Genomic DNA, 27113 nt, shown 5'->3' on the forward strand with positions numbered 1-27113 from the left:
CATGAGCCATAAAGTAAACGGTTCACCTTAAACGCATGACAAAGCAACATACACCACTACAGCATAGCAGGGACACATGAACACGTGATATCAAACGAACAGATGAATGCAAGATTTACTATATGCACGCATTTACGCACTGTACACATTAACGTCAATGATAGCTAAACTTGGATTAGGAGGCGCAGACTACCCGACCTGCCGAGAAGAAACAACAACTTCTCCCCTGCTATTCCCGTCCTTGATGCGTGAACACATGAAAGCGAAATCGCAAGAGCGCCATACATCATACGTTGTCAGACAGAATCAGCAAAACAAACTCTCTCTCTTTTTTTAATACGATACTCAATGACAGCTTTATCCCGATAATACAGTCGTGCCATCGCTATTATAGCACAAGGAACGCCGCTGACGAGTGCGTCTCGTGCCACCGTAATTGCTTCCTCTCTGAGCAAGTGGCCTGCCACAGCCGTCTCTCGCAGGGCCTGCCACGGACGAGCTTATTCCTCGACCGTTCGTAATGAATGACTGCGCACTGAGCCGAACGACTTGCAAATTTTGAAAGTAGCCTTCCGAGTGCTGGAAATGAAGATGCCACCGGACGCCCGGCAGACTACCCCATCGAAGACAACCCCTTCCCGTCCGGCGTGCGGACACACGCACGCTTCTCGGGCTCCTCCTTTCCTCCGAGTCGTTCCCTTCTTTGAGAGCGAAATCTGTCAACCACAGACACAAAGCCGGCGCGATCGGGTTCGTGCTTCCAGCAAACCCGAGGTGATGCTCGATTCGCGAGATAGCACAGGGCGAGTAGTCGGCCAGCGCCGGTGGGTGCTCGTCCGAAATGCCCCGACCGAGCAGTGCCACCGGACCGCATCGAAGGGAAGGGGACTCCGTCCATTGATCTTCCGAAATCGCTATCTACCTGCCCAGCAGCCGGCCGCGGCGCGTCTTCGGGAAAGGGGCTGCAAACCAGTTCGGCATGCAAAATAAACCGCGCGTGCTCTTCCTGGCCCCCGAGCGGCGGCGTCAGCGCGACGCTACGTGCGGCCTTCCGCGCAACCCTCGGAACGAGTTTACTTCCAAACCTGATGAGACAGCGAGTTGGTGAGGGGAATACGAAATAAAACGGTTGAACTGCGGCGGGACCCAAGAATCGATACAAATTTCAGCCACGCGGGGGAAAAAGGTACAAGAGTAAAACAACGCGGGACACTTTGGGAGGGAAATAGGAAGATGAGAAGAAGAGGGATACTGCATGGAGGGAGAGTAATCAAGACGGGAGGAAGAGAAGCACAGCGAGCGAGGTACGCGCGGGCACTCGGGTGAGTGCCTCGTTCCAGAGCTTCTCGTATCCGCCGCGACGCGGCGGTAGTTGTTCGTGAGGGTGGCGTGCACCGGGCGGCCGACTGGCCAAACAAGGGGACAAGATCTGTGCGAGCACCCGGCCCCTCCCCGATTTTGATATCAGTACACGAAGGGGAAAGCCTCGGTAGCCGCCGGCACCCTCCTCTACGAGTTGCCAAGCGCGCACACCGTGTACACGGAGTTGAAGGGAAAGTGAGAAAGAGAGAGAGTGCGCCCTTTTACGCATGGGAGATCGCGTTATCCCTTCCTCCTTTTCGGCGACATCATGGCAGGACGTCCCAGCCGGTAAAGGCGACACGGTGGCGAAGGAGCGACACGTTCGTGTGTCGTCAAAGAAAAAGGGTGAGGGAGGGGGTGAGGAGGAAGTTGTAGTAGGACCGAACTGCGCACGCACGCACAGACACTGTCGTCGTGCGGGTCGCGACCAAGCTCGCCTCGTGCTCCTGCCGCAGCTGCTTGCTGACCGGGGACGCCGGTCGAGCCGCAAGAAGGTCGTCGCTTCTTTTTCGAGGGGGGGGGGGGGGGGGGGGTTCGAGCTCTAATTGAAGGCGAAGCACGCAACCGACCAGCCCTGCGGCGATGTTCCGTAGAGGGACCTTCCCCCCCTCCCTTTCCAAAACCGCCTTCGCGACGAAGGGCCGTATTCAGAACCACTCTGTGGCAGGGCCGCGGCTTTCCCGGGGCCAGCTCGTGTTGCCCGGGTTGCACGCCATTTATCGATGCCCCCGGCTAAAACGCTGCTGCTGCCGGCGCTTCTGCGGCAGGATCGTCGTCGCAACTGGTAGGGCCAAATGAGAAGAGGCGCTATCTACCGCGGGGCGCAGCAGCTTTGTCCGGGGCCGCGAATCGCTTTGATTGCTCCTCGCATTCTTTCTTAGCGGCCGCGTTCGTTCGTCGCTCCAGTGGTGGCCGTCCCGGCGGCGGGCAGCCGAGATTGTCGGCAAGTGTATGCCTTCGCGTCTTTTTACGACGGACCACGGCGAGAACGGCAGGGGGGTGCTGCGTTCGTGAGGGCGCGGTGAGCGAGTGACGCGGCCACGGGACGGCCATTGTGCTTGTGAAACAAGAAAGCTGGTTTTCGTGCCTTTGCGCGGACGGCTATTTACCCATTTCTGATTGCGGCTTCTCTTTCTATAGAGAGACTGACTCGAGAGATGATCACTGAAGGGAGGAATAGAGGGCAGTCCCTGTGCCTTCTCCTCTGCCGCCAATTTTGTTTATTTCTTTTCGTCGGCTCTCCAGTCCAGTTCCCTTAGCTGCCACGATGCAGCGACAAAACGCAGCACCGAAGCTTTAATCTCTTTGCGAATGACAGCGTTCTTGCTGTGGCCATATAAGCATCAACGTGATTGCACTCGCTCTGGTGTGTTGCTCCGTGAGAAAGTTGAAGTCATGTCTCTCCTAGCAATCGCAGACACTCCACGCAATGCGAACAGGAAAGTAGCCTTGTATTCTGACACAACATGGCCGTCTTTCCATTTGCTTCAATCCAAGGGCGAACAAACGCACAGATTGCACACTTGGCCAGGCCATATTTTAACGCGAGAGCATTATATGTCCCATTGAGCGAAAATAGATCGTAATTCGGTGTGACCGAAGGATGGTACCAAAAATTAACCGACGATACTCCCTAATGCGCAATTTGAGCGCAACTGTGCACGTGTTTTAATTTCGCGATAATTGGCTGGCGCGGACAATCTGTCTCGTGCGGCACGTTGTAAACGGGACGAAATGTGGCGCGACTGCCTCGATAACCGGGAGATCGCGAGAGGCAGCGCGTGGGTGACGCGTGGGCGCGATTCACAGCAGCCGCCGCATACAGACCTCCAATCATGCAGCACCTTGTTTCCATACAGACCACGCGGGCTACTCTGGCGCCATCTCGTAGCCATCGTCGCCGTAAAGCCAAGTCTTGCGCGGCACTACGCTTTTCCTCTCACGCTTTCGCGATACCCTCCTCTCCGCTTTCCGCCTCATGGTTCCGCTGCACCTTCCTCCTACGCTTTCCTCCTCGCGCTTTTCGCTACCACCGTCTTTCATCTTCCGCTGCGCTCCGCGTTAGCTTTCATCATTCGCTGTGTTCGTTCGCTCTGAAACACGTCAAAAGATGCTCGTATTGACATCAAATTTCTCAGTGAGGTTCCTGTAAACAAAGTAAATTAATGGCTTTGAAAAGAAAATAGGGTAAATTTTGGTCTGGGCGGGAATCGAGCCCGGGTCTCCGGGGTGCGAGACAAGCGCGCTTCGGCGGCTCCAGACGCCACGGCGGCTCCGCGGTTCTAGTTGCCTAAAAGTGTGGCCTATAGTGTTGCGTCATTGGGCACGTGACGGCGGAGCCAATGGGGAGGAAGTGGCGCCACGTCATGAGTGTATAACGTGAGCGTGTTCACGGCGTTCCGAAGTCTACAAACGGTACAACGCTTTCGCGTTCCCACACGTAAGCAGTCTTAAGTGTCTCTGGCGACTTTTTTGTTTCACTCTCCACTTATTCCGCCTTTAATTCAATGTACTCGTCCTGACTTACGTGGGCAATGCGTGTCGTCACCGAGTTCCATCGGACCTCAAAAGTAGAAGCTACGCTAATTGGCAATTATATCGCTTCGTTTCGAAATGGCCACGCGGATCGCAGTTAAAACAATGATGCCAGAAAATGCCAGCCCCCACCCTCTCAACTTTATTTTCAATCACCGTTATGTTAAGCTTGAAATACTTACAGAAGGCATGAATCAGACATCTAAGCTTTTGCAGTCTTGTAGATCCTGTGTTCACTGTGGCGACGATATTTTGACTCGCCCGATTGTTTCGACGTCTTTAAGTTCCGCCAACGATCGCTCACCGTACATCAAGCTCTTATAATGGTCAACAAGTAAGGGAACGATAAAGAAGCCAAGAATACTGTATCACTGATGTAGTTGGGCAAAGAAACTCCTGCGGGCGGAAAATGAATCCTGGAATGCTTGAAATGGCCTATATCTAACCAGAAGATCGGTGGAGATGCGAAGACAGCATGACGTCGCTGAAATGGATGTAAACGTAGGTTTCAAATGAAGCGTGACTTGAACTTTTATCGGAGTTCTCTTATACCTGCTACGCCTGTTTTCATACCATTCGCAGTGTGATGCAGAACGACATACACATACTACTGCCCACAACAGATTCCTTCGTTACTCTTTCTCGAACGCGCCGTTGCTCACGGATTTACGGCAACGCTGACATCAGTTTTGTTCGCGTCCTTGTGGACATTCGTGCAAATATTTCTTGCGCGTTTCGAAGTCTGATGAGTGCGATTTCGTTCTTGATTTAAATGTTACAGGCTTATCAGTATTTTATTTTGCATACAGAGATATGCAGAAGCGCACTATTCATACCTTTACGAATGTTCTCTTACGCCGCTACCGCGTCGTATACGGTTAAATTTGCTATAGGGCTGATTCGATTCATGCAAGCCCAGCTTACGGATGCCGTGTCTTCCTGGCCCGACTTATGGTGCCAGCCCCGAAACGGCTAAGGGCCGTACATTAAACCAAGTTTCTTCTCTCAGATAGCTAAACAGCGCATGTCTAAAGCTTTCATTGATCTGACAGCAGCCCTAATAGCAGGCGTCCTCAGATAACCCTCTTGTCCTGCGCATGGGCCTATCCCAAATTACAGCGCAGTAAATATACTTCTCGGGCTCGTAGGAAAGTTATCGCCAATGCCAGCAGCAAATTTGGCGCACTTTTCAGGGACGACGCGCACGTCCCCGTTGTACGAGACGTTTGCCGCATGAGCCCAGCTCACCATCGCTGCCAATCAGCTAGCATCACCGCGTCTTCGGCATTTCGAACGTACGCGCTCTCAATCTCTGACGGAGGAGACGTCCGAAAGATAAAGAAGGGACGACAAGCACGCAAGATGGAGGCAACGCGAAATCGCAATTATACACGCCAGTTGAACCGCATTCGCCGCCCTCGCCCGCATGGTGGAAGCACCAGTCGGTCGCGAGGACGCCAGAGGCGGCCGCAACACCGGGCCAATCCGTTGACAAGGGGGGCCCGCCACCGACAACGAGAGGGTTCGGCACATCCGCCGCACATATATAGGCAAGGGGGGGGGGGGGGGGTGCTACAGAGCATGAAACGTGCGCGCGCGCGCTGACGCGACCGACATCGCGATGTTATCTACGCGAGGCCGGCATCCGATCCGCGTTGCGCCGACGCCGAAGAAGGCGAGCCCGTTGTGCCCGCAACACACACGAGCGCGCGCGCGCTGTGGAGAAAGCCGACGCCATCTCCCGGGGGGCAATTAACCCGCGATCCCGAACCTCATTGTCAATGGAGATTGGAGGCGGGTGAGAGACCGCGGGGCTCACCCGGCAGACAGAGACACAACGTACATACATCACGACGCCCTCCTGTCGCCGAACGAAACGCAGCCACGACGCAACCTATACGGACAACGCCTTCAACCCGGAGTACAACGACGTGGGCGTTCGGCTCGCGCGCGCTATTTAGGCCCTTATCTGAGCCGGGCCCCCGCAAAGGGCGCCGGGGAAGCCCGCTCACTGGCCGGCGTGCGACGGTGCGGGCAAACATTGAAATTGGCTTAGACAAACTGCGCGCGAGAGGGTTGGAAGGCTTGAATTGTATAGTACAGTACCCGGTTCGCGCACCTCATGCGGGGCTCGCCGCTCACCGGTTACGTGCTAGCGTGGCCCGAATGTAGCTTGAATGGAAGCGTATAGTACGGGAGCGGCACGGAGTGTGCATTATTTTGCGTCGGCCTGAATAGGAGTAGTACCGTACGTACATGCGCGAAATAACCTCCCATGCAGAGTGTATACGTCTTCGAGAAGGATGTCGACACGGCTCCTTCTTGGGTCTGTGCACGGGTCTGTGCTCCTGAATCGGAAGATAAAACCGGATGCTGACGTCACGAGTAGTTATCCTACAAAGAACACATCGGCGCCCCGTCATTGCTGAAATTGATAACAACGCTCTGCACGCCGAGCGTTGTTTCATGACACAGATACAGCTGCGTCCGTTCAGGCGCGTAAGTTGCTGTGCAATCGCCGCCGCAGCAGCTGTTTTATCAGCTGTCCTAAGATGCGAGACGGTTCGCCTTCTAAGTCGATCAAACGTTGTTTTCAAGAAAACGTGCTGGTATAAGGACTTTCTTCTTTTCTCACTTGACCTCCTGATAAGTTTAATTTTGCAAGAATCACAGAAAGTTCTCTTTGAAGTAGCAATATTTACAGTAGGAAACTCATTTTGGATGCTCTTACCTTATATAAGAGTACTTTTAAGTGCAGTTCAACTCTTTTACATGCGGTGAAAAATGGTAAAAGAAAGCAGGCGTTCAGAGGTTAAAAGAAGGACCATAGCGACGACTGGAAGTACCCGGAGAAAATAATGGAGGTTTCTTCTCGCCACGACCTAAGTACCACAGTGGCGCCTGGACAGCGAGAGTGCGCGCTAACTTACATTTGTGCTTCGCCGGCGAAGGCGGGGACTCGCCCCAACACATATCTTGCTCGCCGGGTGCAAGCGCTGGTCGTTAGCGTCAAGTGATTCGCTCATGATTTATTTTCTGCGCCTTCGCCAACTGCTGCAGTTGCCGGCCGTATCTCGCGTCCTTTTCTTCCAAATAAAGCGTCGCCCTTCAAGCAACGAGCATAAACTCTGTTTAAGGTTCTTTTTTTCAAAGTGCCACGCGATCTTCCACTGGCACAGCTGTTCTGGTAACGCGCAAGTAGGCAACGTGGATAGAATTAACCCCACCGCGAAGGAACTTTGTAACAAACTTAGGAATGAAGCCCGAGCCTGCACAACCACGTGATAGAATGAACGACTTGAAAACACGCGCGTTTGGAAGCGTGAATTACAAGAGCGACGGGAGAAACCATGGTCATCTGACATACTTGAGACGCTAAAAGTTCGACACACTAACAAGAGGCCTGCGGTGCCATTCTGGACAACCGTCAAAGCCTGCCGTATTGTCGAATCAGCCGTGTTGTCATCTCTGACCGGATCACAGGGCGGCTACGCCTTCTAAAATTGCCTCAAAACGGCGACATAGCGGAACTAGGCCATGTTCGCAATAACACCGCGGCGGCTGGACACGGTTCCAAACTCGGTCAAAGAACATCCAACATAATTCAGTAACAACTTAAATTCCACGACAGTCGCCCAACGCCAGAAAGGGCTCCTAGCTACTCGAGCTCGGAAAGGTGGCAGCCCCAGAAATCCAGGTGGTATACGGCTATAAATTCCCGAGAACAAAAGGACAGCACCCTCTCTTTCTCTCTGGGTCTATATTTCTGCAGATTCCCGCTTACGAGCAAGCTCTTCCATACGGTCGACGGACGGTGGGTCATTTATAGCTGTTTGCGACGGCGCCAGCGATGTCGTTACACAATGTCAGCGCCCTCCCCCCCCCTTCCCCTCTTCCTCACTCCAACCTCGGGCTTCGTCCGGTGCACAGTCGAAACGCGTGCGACGACGGCGGCGAGATTATGATGCGCGCACTCGCGGACCGAGCCTCCTCGACAACACCGGAGTTCGGCCCGCGTACTGCACGCATTCCGCACGCATTCCGCACGTTCAGTTGCAACGCGCGACGCGTGCCCAACAACCAAAAAGGCTGTCCCGAGAGTGGACGCGAGCGCGCATAATGTCAACGCGCCAGGCGCGAGACCTCCGGCGTCGCTGTATGGCTAGACAGACACGGGTGCGTGGCGTGCCATCAAGGGGAGGCGACGGCTGTACGTGCCCTCCTCTGTGTCACCTCTTTCCACCTTTCTTCCCACAGCAAACGTGACTCTCTCCTTTGAGGTGTGAACCCTCCCCTCCACCACGCAGGACAGCTCTCGGGCCGCGGCTTCGCGTGGCCTCGGCTCGGATTAAGTATAACAACACCAACCGCATAGCAGCGCTTTGTAGGGTTCCACGGACGCGAAGCCGTCGTCGCACGGGGCCGCTCCGGCGGCCGGCAAGCGCGACACGCGATTAAGTTTCCTCCAGGGGGAAAAAAAAAAAAAAAGCAGGTCGCGCGGAGAAGCGACCGAGACAAAAGGACCGCTCGCGTACGTCCGCCGCACACCACTTCCGCCAGATTTGCGCACCGTTCAGGTCCGGCTTCTCCGCGTGGCGCTTGTATACGTGACAGGCTCGCGAGGCAGGGCGACGACGCGAGGCGTACGCTATACGCGGCCGTGTTTGCGTGTACACATTTACATGCCGGGCACCTGGGAACCGCGGGAGTCGTCCGACAACGAGCGGGCCGGGCCCTCCGAGTGTCCCGCCGTCGCGAGCCGGAGATATCGGCCGCCACGGCTGCCAAGCCGTGTAGCGGGCGAGCAAGGTAACCGGCGGTGCGATAGCGCCTGCTCTCGCCCAGGCTGCTGGGCGCTCGCACGTTCCGGTTCCGAGTTGGGGACAAAGCGCGCACTCGGGCCGTGGGACGAGCGGCCCGAAAACAAATACAGAGCGCCTCTTTGTGCACCCTTGACGTCGGGACGGTTGGGGCGCGTAATGCGCGCTGTCACGAGAATCGCACAGCGCCGGTGTTGTTTAAAGACGCCAAGAGGAAGAAGAAACGGTGCGTCCCCGTGGTCCGCTTTTCGGCAGAGATAAGGTCGTCTGTGTTTGTTTAAAGTGACACATACACCTCCCCCCCCCACACCCTCCTTTCTACACAATCTCAGTGCCAAGGTGAAGCAGCACTGCGCGCTCTGCTATCGTGCTAACGAGTTTGCCGTTTTTCGGCGAGCTTAAGGAGGGTAACGAAAAGCGAGGGAAAACGAAGCGACGGACCCCAGATTAGCGTCACAGACACAGCGTGAAGGCTACGGTAGAACGAGAACTGAAGTAAGACTGCGTTTTGTTGACGGACTTGACGAACTTTAGGCAGAATTTTCGCAGAAAGGTTCGTCGCGTAGAGTCGCCGTCATTCTGAGGGTCAGCGCGACATGGCCGATTAAAACCTCCTTTGTTCAATTGCTTTCGGTCTGAAAGATAAGTATTAAAACGCACAGAGAATACGATGAAAGGTTGATTGAATTGTTGACCCTTCCGAGCCAATGAAGATACATATGGAGGTCACGCAGTCCCCTTCAAAATGACACCGACATGGCACGTGTGCCGCCGACCAAATAAGTTTACGGACCGTGGTATCTGAGAAAGAGCCGAACATCTGCGCAGCCCCACAACCCAGCCTGGTATTCGCATTTCCAACCTCTACTAGTATATGCGAAGAACGTTTTGATAAACAGTTTTTACTAACTACTGATACAAGCTACTCAGGAATTCAACGTTTTCTGATATCCTATGGTCCGCAAACTTTTCTTTGGTCGACTGCACGTAAAACTGCTATCCAGTGTTCGAAGAAAAATGCCGCTACTTGCCCTGTTTTCTGATTCCCTCCTCCATTAAATAAAAGAACCCCGCAGCTATACATATAATCGCGTGTGCGTGTTGCTCAAGTGTCAAGGCGAAAATAAGGCTACGCCAACGCCACGAGGCAGAGCATTTCTTGCATGTCTCGCGCCACGAACGAATAAATGTGACTTACACGCCGACAAACAACAGGACTGCTATCGTTGGTGGTAATGAGGCAGGAGTTCGTGCGACCACGTGCGAGCGTGGGTGGGCGTTTATCCGGAAACGTTTCGTTAAGGGGGACGGCGGAGCATCAATTCCCTCTCTACACGTCCCACTATACTACTCGTCTACCGCACGAACTGTCTCAAAAGAGATGAGCAACACATCCCGTCTATCCCACAAGCACGGACTACGCCGGGTATAAAAGCTGAACGCAGGCCGCGTACAAAATTAGCCCGCGGTGCCCACGCGCTACGCAAATTACCAACCTCCAGGGGGCGCGAGTAAAACGAGGGATCGGGACAGAAGCGGGCGTCTGCAATGTCGCATCCAGAGCCGCCGCATCACCGCCCAAAAAGCGCACCCTCGGGAACACGACGCGCGCGCGCGACAGACCCGATCGCAAATGACCGGCGCACGTCAACGCGGCTGGCGCACGCCGGTCCAACGGGAAAAGAGAACAACGTGTGCCGGGCCGGCCAACACTGGGAGCACCCGCAAACGGCAAACATCACGAGCGCATAGAACACGCATCGCCGGTCCTCGAAAACGCAAGAAACAAACAAGAGCGCCAAAAGCAAAATATAACAACTGCCCCCCCCCCTTCGCATGCGACAGCTGGTGCCGGAGCAACGCGTGTTCCGGCGCCGCGCCTACACGTCATTACGCGCCGCTTGGCGCGTTTAGTCAAAGCAGGTGCCGACGACTGTCGGCAACCCTGATCGCGGAAGCGCGCGCGCTGTCGTTACACCTGTCGCCCCCGACAGCGTGCCTCCATGTCGCACCCTCGAAAGCCAGCCTCCGGCCGTTGTGTGCAGCGGGGGAGGGGAGTGTCCATTTGCTCGCCTCTTCTTCCCCCACGTGGACAGACGCCGGTCGTGCTCACGTTAACGCGTGCGGTCTCGGGCGCTGGCCGCCGCCGATAAGCGCCGTACAAACGTGCCGGTCACGCCGAAGCGTCACGCGCCGCCCGACCAAGAGCGCGCGTGCGCGGAGCTGCCCGCTGTGCGCGCGCGCGCGCGTGTGTGTGCGTGTGTGTGTGTGTGTGTGTGTGTGTGTGTGTGTGTGTGTGTGTGTGTGTGTGTGTGTGTGTGTGTGTGTGTGTGTGTGTGTGTGTGTGTGTGTGTGTGTGTGTGTGTGTGTGTGTGTGTGTGTGTACACCGTCGTCCGGCCTGAGCTGGAGGAATAGCCCCGCCTTCGTCGCTGTCCCGTGACGGCATGATTGAACTGTGGCCGCTGGTGTCGTCTGCTTCTACAGGCGGCATGCCCTCAGGCGTCTTATATACAGACGTCCTTTTCGTGCCGTTGCGCCGTACCTTCGTTAAACGACGCGATATACCCAAAGCCCCGAAAAGACACGTAGTACGTCCCCTGTATGAGTTCTCGCGATGTCTCGTTTCGCCCTCGCGCATTTTTTTCACTCCTCACTAAACGCACGTTTTAACGAGTGCACCTGTGATGTCATACGCGTGGACGCATGTGATTGCAGGGCCCGTACAGTTGCGCTTCCAGCGACACCTGCCCCCATATCCGATGTCGCTTGTTCGAAGTGGAAACTCGTTATAGCAAAAACGATACCGGCGATTATCACCGTTCGTGGGCTGTGGGCCGTTATTTCATGATCGTTACTCTAAAGAGCGAGTTTCCTATAGCACTACAGCTGCTTTTCACAATGCACAAACAGCTCGTGTTAAACATCATGGCCTCTGTTCTGCTACTTATTCCGCAGTATACAGTGATGACAATGAGCTCTGGAAAAGAGAGTGTCATTTCTGCAAGCCACATGCATTCTTTTTTTTTTCTTTCATTCTCTTTTTTTTTCGTTATTATTTCAAGAGTCCCAGTCAGCGCAGAGGCGTGCCCTGCGGCTATCACAAAGCGCGACACGCTCTCCGAGTGTTCAGAGCATGTACCACGGCCTCATCAAGCAGCGCCTAATACGAATCACGTGCCCGATCTATTCAGTTTCGACGGAGCGTACCACTTTCGCAAACGATGTCGTGGGTGGGGGGCAGGGAGGGGGGAATCAACGGAGCGCATGTCGCGTGCGTAGTGACGCGGTATTTTTAGTCGCGCCCGCAGGTAATTCGGCATTCGTCAATAACACGGCTCCGGATAGAAACTGCCAGGGACCGGCGGGTCACGGTGGCAGGAAGGCCTGTCTCTCGCCGTATGGGTAAATAAGTCCCCGACCGATGATGCAAAGGGACCGATTTCTACGGCCGAGTATTTCAATGAGAATCGATGTCGGTCGCTCGCACTCCGGCTGCCCTTCCTCCTCTACCCGCGCTCTTTCAAAGCCGCGCAACCTTGCAACTCTATCTTCGTCGAAATGAAGCTAGAGCTCCTCTTTTCATTTGACTCCGTCTGCCTCTTCAGCGGAGGGAAAGCGAGGGGAGAGGAGGTGTGTCGACTACAACTCTGTCGCGGGCCAGAGCGTTCTCGCGAAACGTCGCCAAAAGGGAATTCATTGGCCGCGCAGTGCGTCCACTCGAAATTAAATCGGGACGCAGAAAAAAAAAAGGACGATAGGGAACGCCACGCTTTTGTGTTTCCGGGGCCCTGCGGTATGTGCGCCTTCCCCACCGTGAGCCTATTGCGTTATTTTGCTCCTCTAACGCGGGCTCAGAGGTATATATATATATATATATATATATATATGCGTTCTATAGGTCCAGAGGTCATTTGTGACTGACGTGGTAGTCGCGGAGGATCTCTTATTATTTATTTACTCTCCTTTTTCTGTTTCAGCTAGTTTGTGAAAATAAGAGCGTTTCGATAGTTTACCGCACACTGTATACACATGTAGGCCAAATGAGAAGAATGAGAACGCTGTCCCAGCGACTCCTGGGGCGGCTTTCCCGAACATTTAATAACGAAAATAGTAACGAACGTAAGAACGTGTTCTTAAATGTTCCATAGACAATGCCTGGTCCGCACAAGAATGCGTTCTTAAATTCGTTAGTATTTTCGGTATCACATGTTTGTGCAATTAACCCCCAGGAACTCAGATCACCCCGTTAGTACGTCTTACGCTTGGGCTTTAATTTCTGCAATTTCGCTGGTCTGGCGTGAAGATAATAGCACACGCGCATAATTAAGAGTCTGTTTAAACAGTGGGCATGAAAAAAACACGAAAAGGAGCGGACAAACTTTTGTAAGATTCCAAGAGAGAAATATGTCCTCCTCGAAGAGAGAGAGAGAAAAAAAGAAAATACGATAAGGTTTAGGATTCGACCAGCTTTTCTTTCGATCTGTTACAACAGGAAGTAAGTCACTATAACCGCCGAGGAGAGTCGATACTCGCAAACTCGACACAATAAACGTGAAACACATTGAAGTCTACAAATGCGCACAGAAATACCGAGTCCACATAGATGCCTCTATTGTCTCGTGTTTTTTGTGTTTATTACTCGAGGATTGAGCAAAAAGGCAGAAATAACACAGAGACGCATAAAAAAATATATATATGACAATAAATAAAATTAAAATTAATAAATAAACACAGACTTCGCGCACAATCGCCTCCGGCGGTTGTTCAGCGGCTGGAGACACACAGCGGTGCTTTCCTCCTCGCCACAGTTTCGTCCAACTCCTTCCTTCTCTTCGCTTCGGCGGCGCGGGTCCCGAATAATAAATAACGCGTTTAACAGTTGAACTGCTCTCACACATTTGGCGAAGCAAAACGCGAAATCGCGGCGGAAAGCGCGGCGAATGCGTTTGACACGTCGAAAAAGGGCCGTCGAAAAATGGGAGTTCCGGACAATGGAGGAGAAGGAGGAAGTAGAGAGAAAGAGAGCGATAGAACGGGTGGGGGAAAAGAAAATGAAACGCGGCTAAATTCTTCGCCGTTTCAGCGCACCACGCAACTCGTATAGAAGAAGTAACGGTACGAAACGAAAACCGGCGCACAATGCTGCTTCGCTCGCGGTTGAGGTTGCGGGCGTCGACGACTGCACGCGAGGCGAAGAAAGAGTATACACACCATTCCTACCGCCGGGCTATATACATTGCCGAGTTTTCCTTTTTGGCGCGAAGAATCGGCGGGCGCGGAATTGCGTTGCGGTTCAGGTGTAGTGCGGTATTCCTCCGAGCCGACAGTGCGTAAAGACGCCAAGCCCGGCTCTCTATATAAACTGGGTCATCGCCGACCGTGAAAGGGTTCTTTCTCGGTTCAAGTGGGGTGCGGCTTCGGCGCCGGTGAGCTCGGACCTCTCGCCTCGGTGTTTTGACTCTCGAGTGGGCATTGAAAGTTAAAGCACGCGCTTATAAGAGCTATAGAGACGGTATGGGGAACTGCAGAAGTGTGTGCCAGGGCCAGTGGGGAGTGAGGTTAACGGGGTAGACTGTACTTTGTTTTGCTGGAGCGCGGGTGTTTTGGAGGCACAAACATTATTTTTTTTTCTTCCGCGAGCGTTTAAACAAATGCCGCTTTCATTCTTCCCCATTCATAAACACGCAGCCTACCGATACGTGGGCTCTCTTGGAGTGTATACGTTTATCGCAGCATGTGCGCGAGAGAGGTGAATGCTTTGCAGGCTTTCAGAATTCGTTTAAACGCGGCTATGACGAGGGAGGTCCATCCTGCCGGCAGAGGGTAATGCATAGGCGAGGGTAATGTGGAGGAGCAATAAAGGATGCATGATGGTAGCAGTGAAATATCCATGCATGAACGTAGGAAACAATTAGGAATTGCCATAGTCTGTTAGTCAAGAAACAACTCGCCAACTTGAGAAATGGGCAGTATCGATAAGTGCATCCCGAGCACGATTAGATGCGAGGTCACAGATGTTCGCGTATAAAAAACAGTCGTGCACGTTAAAAAAAAAAAAAAAAAGAGCGAGTAGGTGAAATTAAGCCACAGCGAGAAATCGATCAATCCATCAATCAATCAGCATGCGACAGAAATATTATTGCAATCCCGAAATACGAGTGCCTTTCAGCACCTTCCGATTGGCACTTTCGGCAGTTATCCGTCTCTCACAGGGGCAAAAAGTACTTCGCTGCATGGCAACAGCGCGCATGTCCGTTTAACGCTAAGTCGGGTAATCCAGGGTGGCAATTATAAGTTCAGGTTGTAGAAGAGTAAGCACAACGTGAGCTGGGGAAAAAAGAAAAAGAAAGACGAAGGGGGAAATAGAGATGAGATTGAAATGACAGGCTGCATTCCTCTCACGCTCCCGTCTGGCCAGTACATACGTAAACGCGCCACTGAAGAAAAGTCGCCGTCGAGGGAGGTCTGAGCGAGGCGTCGGCCGTACGGACCAGGTCGGGGTGAGCATCTCAGAATTTGTGACCGCCACTAACGCATCTTAGACGGCAACAAAGTGTACAACTAAGCATGTAATAGGTAACAAAGTAAGAAAAAGTGCATAAGTATATACAATAGCAACAAAGTATATAACATGGAATGGCCATGATACTCGTTCTGCCGGTGCAAAGAGAGCAGCAGGGAGTAGGAAAAAAAGAAAGAGGCACATACATAGAGAGAGAGGCAGAGAGAGAACACAGCCGCAACTCGGCGGCAGAGAAACGAAGATCTCGTACGTGCTCTACCGATCGCCCGACTTGAACGCATTTAACAACCTGTACGGGATGAGAGAGGAGGAGGAACTACGCAGAGGCGGAGGCATATATCGCAGGGGCGAGAGTATACAGCGGCGCGAGAAGGCAGTTGCGTGAGGACCTCGCAAAAATTCAAACCACGCACTGCGCTCCGGCTGGGAGATGACACTCCAAGCTGTGCAGCGCCGGCGACTCTCCGGCAAGCAGGCAGGCACGGAGGACAGCGGCGCGATCTCGAACGCGATCTGAAGTGAATCGTTCAAGCTTCCACGAATCGTCGTCGTCGTCGCCGCCGTGGCGTCGCTCGAAAGGAACGAAACGGCAGCACCGACAGAGAACCCTTCCCTCACCCCCTCCTGTCTCCCTTCCTCTCTCTTTAAAGCACTGCGACGGCTTGGGTCCTCGCACCGACGAGTCGCCCGAAAAATGCAATAGTAACGCGCGCACTCACAGGAAAAGCCGGAGAAAACAAAACGAACAGGTTGAGCGAATCCGCCGTTTCGGGAGAACCCTTTTCAGGCACCTTATCGGCGACCCCATTTAACGATACACTCGCGACGTCTGCCCGGGCCGTGTGTTTTCCACGCAGGAAACACACGCCATTACTCCTCCCGCGAACGATCGAAATCCTCGACGCGCGAGACGCTCCTGCTGTTTCGTTTTCTTTCTCTGCTTTTTTTTTTCTTCCACAGTGTCGGAGATTCAAGTTGCGCCTGCGTTCCCCGTTTCACTCCCTTCCCTTTCTTCCCGATCCTTATTTTCCCCTTCGGCTCCGAGAGAAATGGGGAAGATGAAATCTGCAGCCGTATTACGCACCGTGCAAACGCGCGCGCAGGTCTGTGAACGAATAAGTATGGAAAAAAAAAAACATGAAGACGAAAGCTCAGAAGGCGTCTCATGAAAACGATTCGCGAGCGATTTATGTACCGATCATTTGTTACGAAACAATACGGAAAAGTACGAGGCGAAGTGGAGAGGAGGAAGTGGCGGGCGGCATGAAACGGTAACGCAGCCGAAGTGCTTGTTAGAAAACAAAACAAAGGACGCGGCACCCGCTTAATCAAGCGCACAGACACCAGCATTTTTTTTTTTTTGCACAACCATTGAAAACGCCGCGGATGGGATTCGAGAAGGTGAAATGACGAGGACTGACAAAACAACAACAAAGAATAACTCGCTTCGACGATTTCAGCTCGGTCTCTTCTAACGCTTTCACTGGTTTCTCGGCTAAACAAGGCCCCCAATGACCCTAGGTTTTTTAGTTGTTTATTCATTGATTCCACGGAAACAAACGGTAAAACACAAATTTTCTCGACCGGACTCACGTCGCGGCGTGCCCTGGCGACGGTAAACCGGCCTATCGTGTCCTCTCTGGGACAACGTTCAACCCTTTCAGCCCATAACCGTGACTGGAAAATGCGCACCCTTTCGACATGAAGTCGTCCTGGTTAAAATAAATAAAATATCAGAAACACTAAAACGTAAGCGGGCGAGATTTTATTTGAACGATTCTAATTACAATTGAACTAATTTATGACATTCACACAAGGCACATGCACGTGTTTGCGTCTAACATTCTTAATGCGAAGCTGCCTTTTCTTTTTTTCCAAACTCAATAAAGAGAACGTAACCGCAAAAAGTTGGGAAAATGATTTCTTAAGTGAAATTTGTGAAGAGCTGGAGGCAACGCGAAATGTTTTTTGCAGTATTACACTCATAACAGCACTCGACTGGTACACGCAAAATTCTAATTATATGCAAGCGAAAGGCTCACATTTTAAATTAAAGCAGTTTTTGTATTTAAAGAAACTAACCACATTTTTGTAGGCATTTCGATCACGCGACTGCAAGTGGTGTAACTGGGACTGAAACGGTTAAGAAAACGCAATATGTAACACTATATAACAGTTACCACGCACCGCCTTCCATCTCCAGAAATACGAAAAAATTGAAGCCGTAGTAGCCAGTATTCATAAAGCATTTTTCAGCGTGACGTTGGGGCCATCGTGGAATCAGGCGCAGTACTCGTTTACTTGGTGTTTTAGCGATATACATTAAGTAATGGGGTCCTACATGCCAAGAGCACGATCTGTTTATGAGGCACGTCGTAATGGTATGGGAAGGCGCGGGGGGGAGGGGGTGTGATCTATTGTGGCCGGGAGTCGAACGTGTGACCTATACGCTACATAGCCGCTAAGCCATCAATCGGGGCGCGACTTGGCGTTTTCATCTGCCAACGCCAAGAAACAGCGATATCGTGTTTTACGAAGGCCTTTCCTTGCTCCTTATGGGCGGCGTTAAATTGCATAAGAATGGGGGACGCCAATGTTTCGCAACTGCCTAGGGCATAAACCACAAAACCAAGGCTTCGGGAGATAAAAACAAAAACAAAAAAGCTGTGTTGGTGGAACAAAGGAAATGGAGAAAAAAGAATGATGGGAGCGGAGACAATCTTTTTTTCGCTGAAACAGTAGCGACGCGTACGAAGATAGACGCACGCTAAATGTGAAGGATCGTAGAGCCACAGTAAGCAAGGGTCTATATACGAAGGCGGCGCAAGTCGCGGCTATAAAATTTCGAATCAGTACTACACGGCCACCTTATTCAGGTCGGAAACAGATTGTGGCCCACGAGAAACGGGTTGGGAAACCAAGACCTCTGCCCTGGGGCTTTCGCAATAGCACGAACGACGGACCGTTTCGCAATCCCGTTGCGCATGCCGAACGTAATGGGATCCAAACACTCTCTTGCTTAAGGTGAAAGCTAAAGCAGCAACAAGCAAATATACATTGTTAGATAGAATGACCGTGGCGACGTCATTTTCTTTTTCTCGAGTGACAAGGCTGTATAGCTCAGTGCGTGAAAAACAGGCACCATAAAGTGTTGCGCCGAAGCAAAACTTGGTATTGATCCAAGGCTGGAGAGAAACTGAGAATATACTTCCTCTTTAACAGGAGTCCAGTGGTATATGTGACAGTTGATTGACCCTGAGTTTGAACGACTCTAACGGGAAGAGGACTTTCGTACCAACGACGCTGTCTTTCTGGTTTCTAGAGGACAGGGTGTTGTCTTGACAGGGCCATATGCCATATGCACAAAGCGAGGTGAGAAGGTGCGCGCGATTGTTAGAGAAAAAGCACCGTAAACATTTTAACTGTACCGCGCAATAACAGGCTCTCAAATAGCCTACGTTCCCTCTAAAGTTATTACGCAATATTTCGCACCATCAGGAAAACTGTCCTGTGCTTCTTTCAAGACGTACGCGGCTATAAAATACACCACAGTGCAACAAAACAGTCAACAGAGGAAATTGCTTGTTATGTTTAGTTGAAAAGTAGAAAGAGAAAGTACAAAATGAACGTAGAAAATGAAAGTGAACGAAAAGATAACTTGCCACAGATACGGTACCTTGCGGCAAAGTAATCTTTTCGCCCACTTTCATTTCCTACCCGCCGTGGTTGCTCAGTGGCTATGGTGTTGGGCTGCTGAGCACGAGGTCGCGGGATCGAATCCCGGCCACGGCGGCCGCATTTCGATGGGGGCGAAATGCGAAAACACCCGTGTACTTAGATTTAGGTGCACGTTAAAGAACCCCAGGAGGTCGAAATTACCGGAGTCCCCCACTACGGCGTGCCTCATAATCAGAAAGTGGTTTTGGCACGTAAAACCCCATAATTTATTTATTTTTTTAAACTTTCATTTCCCTTTACCTAAGTGTGCGTACATTTGAATTAGATATAACAAATAAACTCCCTTATGGTTCCACTGGTTTCACTGTCTGTTGCTTCGTATGGTTGTGACTAACGAAAAATAGAGTCCCTCATGTCCGGTTCTCCTTCTGGCTAACAAACCACGTTGTTGTTCTTTTGTTTTTGTTTTTTTAGTGTACCGTATTCACGGTAAAGGAAAAAAAAATGTGGGGCAGACCTACCGCGGTGGCTTAGCTGCTATAGGTGCTGCGCTGCTAAGCGCGTGGTCGTGGGTTCAAATCTCAGCCGCGGCGGCCGCATCTCGATGGGGGCGAAATGAAAACCTCCCGTGTCTCGTGCATTTCGGTGCACGTTAAAGATCTCCTGGTGGAGAAAATTAATCCGGAATCTCCCACTACGGCGTGCCCCGCAATCAAATCGCGGTTTTGGCACGTAAAACCACCAAATTCGGTTCAATTCAAGAAACTGCGGGTTCGTATCACTCAAAACTGAGAGCACGGAGTGCTTAAAGAAACCTGGAGAAATATTTCTCTCTTTCCAGTGAGACACAGAATTCGTCGCATTGATCAAATACTTCCGACACTTGGAATAATGAACTAAAAATACAGCAAAAATATGAGTAGCAGTAACGGCTGAAATCGCCTGTCTGATAACGTTCCTTCCATTTCTTTCTTTCTTTTTTTTCGAAGATACGTATACTCAGGTAGGCCGGCTCACTCGATAAACACCACAAAGGGCGCGATGGTGGCGAAAGAGAATTCAGAACGAAGAAACTTCTCTTAATTTAATAAGCAGACGGTTTAATTTCTCCCCGCAGTGTTGTCTGAATCCGGATTAAAAAAAATACGCCGGCTTGTTAACGGCATTTTTGTCCGATTTGGGAGCGGCGATATGCCTGAGAAAAGTTCCAGCTGCCTCGTTCGGCGACCGCATTCATTAAACGAAGCACGTACGATATCTAATACGTTGGCCCAATTGAATTTGATACGGTGAAACACGAAGTGTCCGGAAAAAAGTTGCACTTAGGTTACACGTCGACTGACGCAGCCGATCGTAAGAATCTGCACGAGTAAATTGAAGAACGATAAAAAAAAATGAAAGAAGAAAGATAGAAAAAGAGGCGAACTACAACTATGAACAGGATTTTCGATAATAGCTTCCCTTGTGTAGACTAAATGTAAGCATAAGTAAGGTATTAGCTTTCCATTAAGCGGGAAACTTGTACAGAAGGTTAACGCGTTACAAAGAAAAGAGACAATAGTGATGTAGTACACCGCCACAAAGAAAAAAACAATTAAAAATATCTGTTTGATGTAAGAGCGCTCTTACTGCCCCCCCCTTTTTTTTTCTGTTTTCACAGAGTCGATCCAGTATCTCAAGCCAAACGTGCCTCTCCCCCCCCCCCCCCTTCTGCCACTGGCCCTATCAGTTTCAGGCTTCAAGTTCTCCACCCTGTGCCGAAGCATACCGCGTTACTTCTTCGATATGACGGCCTTCTTTTTTAACCAGATTTTTGATATCTTCCCATTATCGTTACTCTATACATCACTATTTGGCGTTTGCCATACAAAGCAAATCTAAATTCACACATCAACGTATACCTCGCCAATGACTTTCCCTGAAGAAAGAGTGATCGCAGAGCGAAAGCGCTATACCTGTAGCGCTGGGCTGGTCTCTAAGTGCGTATGTGGAAGCCGCCGGTACAGGGGGAGTCGCGCGTAAAGTGCAAGCACTTCGGCTGACGTAAAGGCCGCGCCAGGTGGTCAAAATTACTTTGAAAAAAAAAAAAGAAATGTCATTACGACATACCCCGTTGCCCCGTATCTGTAGCCTGAGAATGCACACCAGAAGCCTTTCCCATCTCACTTCTCTTTCTCTTTGTGTTAAGCCACAGCGGTCATTATTTTTGACACGGTAGAAGTGGCTCCAAATGTTGCAACGAGTTCTGGCATTGCAGAGATATTAAGGGGGGGGGGGAGAGAAGGGGTAAAAGTAAATAAATGGAGCGCGAAGTACGTGAGTGGTATGTGCAGTCGCCTCCAGATCAAACCAGCACAATCGAAACAGAACTATAGCGGCTTTGCCTTAACAAATACGAGCTGTACGGAGCACAAATCAAATGCTTTCGAAGGTATCTGCATTAAGCTACCACATTCAAGCCACTCCAACTCGAAATCAGCAGCAGCGTCCGCAGGAGAAGCAAGAAGGCGCTTAAGGTGTGTTCGGGTTAAGTATGACGGTGACTGTACCTGCGCAGTGACATAACATTCTGGCTTTGAACTCTAATCGCCTTTGTCCACCGGTCGGCTAAAAATGATACACAGCAACGAAGGCACCCGGGTCATTAGCCAGCCGATATATGCCGGAGGCATCATTACATCCGCGCGTCAAACCCTGCGGCATGGGCATGCGATGACTCAGAAGCAGAAGCAAATGCGAGTTGTCAAAGTCCGAAATGTTTCGCTTCGGCGAGACGCGCACCGCGAATCGATAGGGATGCCCTCGATCGCAGCCCCGTATACCGTTTCTCCCCGTACGATCATTAGTCGCGGTTTAAACCGATGCGCTTTGCCTCTAAGCTCGCCTGTCATGAGGAGAGGTGGACTACACAAGCAACCTTGACAGTAATACCCGCTTTTTGGGCGGGGCGTTTGGGTCACGCGTTCGACAATCGCATGGTATAGCAATGACGTCAGCCTACATTGGCAATGATGGTCGGTGTATTAGTATCAGCAGGTCAAAGGCAGTCGACTTTATGCGCACACCATGGACGCAAACCGTATGTATACAGAGACCAGCACATCCACCAAATAAATGTTACGTGGAAGCGCAGTAGGGAAACTAGTTACAAGGTTGTATTTACAAGGGGTTGCAAGCACTGGCCAATACGGAAGCCAGGCAACATCAAGCAAGGCATGTCGTTCTCAGATCAGCCAGAGGCCGCTTATGGGTACGTCCGACTAAATCCAGATGTCGACATCATCTTCTTCGAGTAGCACGTAGCAATATTTAAGAACCGAAGGGGTTCGCGACACCCCGTCCCTTACCGACAACTATCTTGCTCGGTTGCCAGCATTACTAATTTATGCGATTCGGGACTCCGCAAGAAAAACAGCACATTAACGATGAAAAGACACTGCTGGCGCCGTTTTCCTTTGTGAAAAATGCACGTCGCGGTGACCGATGCCCCTACCCCCTCTTCAAACTAGGACAAAAAAAAAACATAAAAGAAACGCCGAGGTATACATTAAGCACGTTAGCACGTGAAGACAGTCTTGTAGTCGAATAAATGTACCGCCCGACAGAAACGCTTGAAAAGCACTCCGCGCACAGCCTACAAAGAACTAATAAGGTCGCCGACATTAAGAGCTACCATGTTGTTCGCCTTTTTTCCGCATTGTCTGGAAGTCTGCCGTGACAAGCAAGACCGATTACACTCCTCTACAAAATAAGAGTGTCCTGTATCTACCCGTTTGACAAAGGTAGCGCTGCAGTAAAGCTTTTGCGCCCGAAGGGCATATTTAAGACGCAACCACGCACGAAGACGCAGAAGACGACGTAAGCTAAGGTCCCTCACGTTTGCCAATTGCGAGCGGTAATCGTGTGAATGCGTGTATCCCTACGCCGCGCGTTCCTTCTTCCTTCGCGCGATGGCGTCCCCTTCTCAAGGCGTTGATGCCTCGCCTCGTATATGGCTTCCACCCCCTGCGACAGATTATTCTGAAACAGAGTACAGTAGCAAAAAAAGCGCTACGTTGTGATTTTCTAGCTACCGCTCTCGTGTTTTCGCTTCTGCGTTCGGTCGATATAAGTTACAATACCAGTTTTTTTTTTTTTTGTACAATTCAACGTACAGCTTCAGAACGTACGGCTAAACGCTGCTCAAATAGCCTCCACATCGCGCACTGTGCAGCATCCCACGCGCTTTCGAGTACAACTGTATTCCCGAGAGATTCACAAATGTGCTCTCTGTGAACACGGCACCCATAGAGTTAATATACTGGTGCGACCCCTGACTGACGTTCCCACACTACTTGCGCCGCTGTGTGGAGAACAGTGAAGGGCTGCGTATGTCGGGTTTGCATTAGCGTCCGCTTATAAAGAACTCGGATACATCGAATCGACCGCGAATTGGAGTATGGGGTGTTTGACGTACCCCAAAACCACGATACCACTATGAAGCACTTCGTAGGGGGGGGGGGGGGGGGGGGGGACGTCGGACGCATGGGACACGGGCGTTTCTTCGCACTTAGCCGCTGCAAGAATCGACCGCACTCCAGATTGATTGGCCTGGGTAAGTTATATGACAGTTACGAGAGAAGTTACAATGCTTATGTAAAAGGCGACGTCAAATGTATCGAACTCGGACATTGATGAAGCATACTTCATAACAGCGAGAAAGGAGAGGCAGAAACGCGGCAGCCACTGCTTTACACAACACCAGCATCGAAGCTCGGACGGCTTAACGATTTTGCAAAACGACGCACATATGGGATCCTGCGAACGATATTGAAAAAAAGAAAAGAAAAAAAAAACTGGCGTTATGTTGCGGGTGCCCCGTTGCTTCGCTCTCTGGTAGGTACACTTCCCCGCCAGTTCGACGACAGTCCTTTACAGTTACGCAAAGCGTGTGCGTAGAGAATCGAAGTCTCGTTGGTATTCCGTGGCTGCATGCGACGAGAGCGCTTTTGCAAGTGAGGAGCGCATAGCAATTGTTACGTTTCGCCTACAACGCGCGGTAATGCCGGCGCGGATGCAACGGACGCCGGGGCTTTGTTCAAAGCGGCGGACATTTTGGCCTGTTCGACGCCGCCGCAACGCCTACCCGCCAAGCGTGTCCAGGCGTGTTTCAGTGCCACGTGTCTTCGTGTGTGCGTGTGTGTGTGTGTGTGCCCTCGCTTGTCAAAGCGCGGCAGCCGGGGAGCGGAGTTCCCCGAATGAGGAGCCTGGACGTCTCTCGGCTCAACTGTTCACGCCGTCGTGTGGGTGAAGGTTGGCGATGCGTCACTACACTCGGTTCAGCAGGTTTCTCGGCCCGACAGTTCGCGCCGTCGTGGGCTCCTGCTGCGCCGTCCCGTGACCTTCATCCCGTGACCTTCCCTCCTTCCCTTTTGGACCGCGACGCCGGGAGTATAAGAGCAGCTGCCCCCGGACGCCAAGGGAGAGGCTCCGATTTGTACTGTTGAGTTACGTGCTCTCCCGTCTCTCCACTTCGGTCGAACTGACCGGCCGCTCTTTTGCTATGTTAGAATAAACAAGTTGTTCTGTTACCAGTCTTCTCTTGCTTTGCCGGGACCTTCGGATGCTTCCAGTGCCCCAGGCCGCCAGGCCAACGCTACCCTTGGGGCTTGCGACCCATTGGCAATAACGGGCGTCAGCACCGAGACCCCAACAACTCGTGCCAGCGGTACGATTACAACATCTGGTTGCCAGCGGTGAGATCGCGACAACGGAGGCCAGCAGCGAAGTGATGCGGTTGACTGTATGATGAGCAGCACAACGACCATCCGGGAGCAGCGCAACGAGCCCTGTGTGATGACTGGTTGCCTGCAGCGGAACGACTGCGCTGAAGTCTTGGCTGCGAGGTTTGGTGAGTGCGGGACTTTCTTCTTCTGAGTTTTGCCAGGCTTTTGTTAGTGTTAGAAACAGAGCTGGTAATTGGGGTTGTCGTTGCTGCCGGGTTAGTTTGCGGCAAGACAATAGTAGGCAGTAGAGAAAGCAGCATTCAGAGCAGCCATGGATTTGAAGTCGTTGCGCAAACCGAAATTGCTGGAGCTTGCAAGAGAGTTGGGTCTGGATGTCTCAGACAAACTCAGAAAACCAGAACTGCTAAGGGCTATTCTTGAGTTAGAAGCTGAGGATGACGAGCTGTCGGAATGCCTTGAGACCATTGAGGAGAGGGAGACGGCAAAAAGACAGGAGCGCGAACTTAAAGAGCAAAAAGAGAAACAGGAGCGCGAACTTAAAGAACAGAAAGAGAAAGATGAGCGCGAACGTAAAGAACAGATAGAACGAGAGCAACAAGAGAAAGAAAGAGAGCGCGACCGTCAACACGCTTTGGAAATGAAGCGTCTCGAGTTAGAGATGGAACGCGCTCGTAATGGAAGTCAGGCACACGGTGCAGGAGAACGAGTATTGTTCAAAATGACTGACCTGATGCGGCCGTTTAAGCTTGGAGAGGACATTGGTTTGTTCCTGGTTAACTTTGAGCGAACGTGCGAGAAGCAGGGGTTCTCTCGGGAAACGTGGCCACAGCGCTTGCTCACTTTGCTACCCGGCGAGGCGGCCGACGTAGTCGCTCGCTTGGAGAGAGAGGAGGCAGAGGATTTCGACAAAGTGAAATCGAGTCTGCTAAAAAAGTACCGGCTGTCAGCGGAGGCGTTCCGTCGGAAGTTTCGGGAAAATGAGAAAGGCAGAAGTGAGTCATATACAGAGTTTGCGTACAGGCTTATGTCAAACATGCAGGAGTGGCTCAAAGAAGAGAAAGCGTTTGGTGACCACGAGAAAGTTCTGCAGTGTTTCGGGCTAGAACAGTTTTATAGTCGGTTACCTGAGAACGTGCGGTACTGGGTCTTGGATAGGCCAGACGTTAGTACGGTGGCTCGAGCCGCTGAGTTAGCCGAGGAGTTTGTGACGCGTCGGGCTCGCGGAGCTAAGGACGGTCAAAAGGGTGAATTTGGCTCCAAGTTTGAGAGGCCGAAGTTCACACCCATGAGAGCAAAGGGGGATACACGTAGTGCGGATGCGAGTGAAAGCAGTCCGACCAAACGTAAGGAGACGGCGGCAACCGAAGCCGAACGCAGAAAGCGGTTCGAGACGAGGCAAGCGCGCGTTTGTTATACGTGCCAGAAGCCGGGTCACTTTTCGGCGCAGTGTCCAGAAACAAAAACACAAGTCGTGTTTTTGTCTATATGCAGCACTGACGAGAACATGAAGCTTCTCGAGCCTTACATGCGAGACCTCCTCGTGAACGGGAAAGAGTGCCGAGTGCTTCGCGATTCCGCAGCTACAATGGATGTAGTTCACCCCTCTTACGTAGAACCCGATATGTTCACGGGCGAGTGCGCATGGATCAAGCAAGCAGTGGAAGCTCATAGCGTGTGTCTGCCGGTAGCAAAAGTGCTTATTGAAGGACCTTTCGGAGCACTTGAGACGGAGGCCGCAGTGTCATCTATGCTGCCCCCCCAGTACCCGTACCTATTTTCGAACAGGTCCGATTACCTCCTGCGCGAGAAGGGGCTTTTGTTTGGTGAGGCTAGCGTTCAGGCCTTAACCAGATCGAAGGTTCGGGAGCTCGCTGCAAAGGCGGTAGTTGCGGGGCCGACGTTGTTGAATGATGAGAAAGGGTCAGAGGCGCAGCAAGCTGGTATTCAGAGCACGCCCGAACGGGATAAAATTGAGCCTGTAGCGTTAAAGGCAGCAGATACTGGAGAGGAAATTCCCGACACGGGAAAGTTAGAAGAGCTGTCTCCAGATTTGCTCATCGCGCCTACGTCAGACGGACTTAACAGGTTGCTAAAAGTCAGCCGCTCGGCTTTGATAGCCGAGCAAAAGAAGGATGGCAGCCTAGAAAACATACGCTGCATTATCAAGGAAGGTATCGCCAAGAAAAATGCTCGCTTTGTGGAAAGAGGTGGGGTCCTGTACCGGAAGTATCTAGACCGCAGAGGAGTGGAGTTCGATCAGCTGATCGTGCCTCAATGCTATCGTCAGGATCTGTTGCGCTTGTCGCATGGGGGTTCGTGGTCCGGACACCTAGGAGTTAAGAAAACTAAGGACCGTCTCTTGCAGGAGTACTATTGGCCAGGGTGTTTTCGGGACGCAGACCACTTTGTGAAGACATGCGACACCTGTCAGCGGGTGGGCAAGCCAGGGGACAAATCGAGGGCGCCGT

General features: G+C 51.7%; 1 protein-coding gene across 2 annotated transcripts in view; it reads right to left on the reverse strand.

Moving 5' to 3' along the window:
- LOC126530707 (irregular chiasm C-roughest protein-like) overlaps positions 1 to 27113 on the reverse strand; it is a 385268-nt gene that overhangs the window by 352449 nt on the left and 5706 nt on the right. The gene's annotated exons all lie outside the window — the stretch shown is intronic.

This window comes from Dermacentor andersoni, chromosome 5, assembly GCF_023375885.2.
Source record: "Dermacentor andersoni chromosome 5, qqDerAnde1_hic_scaffold, whole genome shotgun sequence".
Classification (NCBI taxonomy): domain Eukaryota; kingdom Metazoa; phylum Arthropoda; class Arachnida; order Ixodida; family Ixodidae; genus Dermacentor; species Dermacentor andersoni.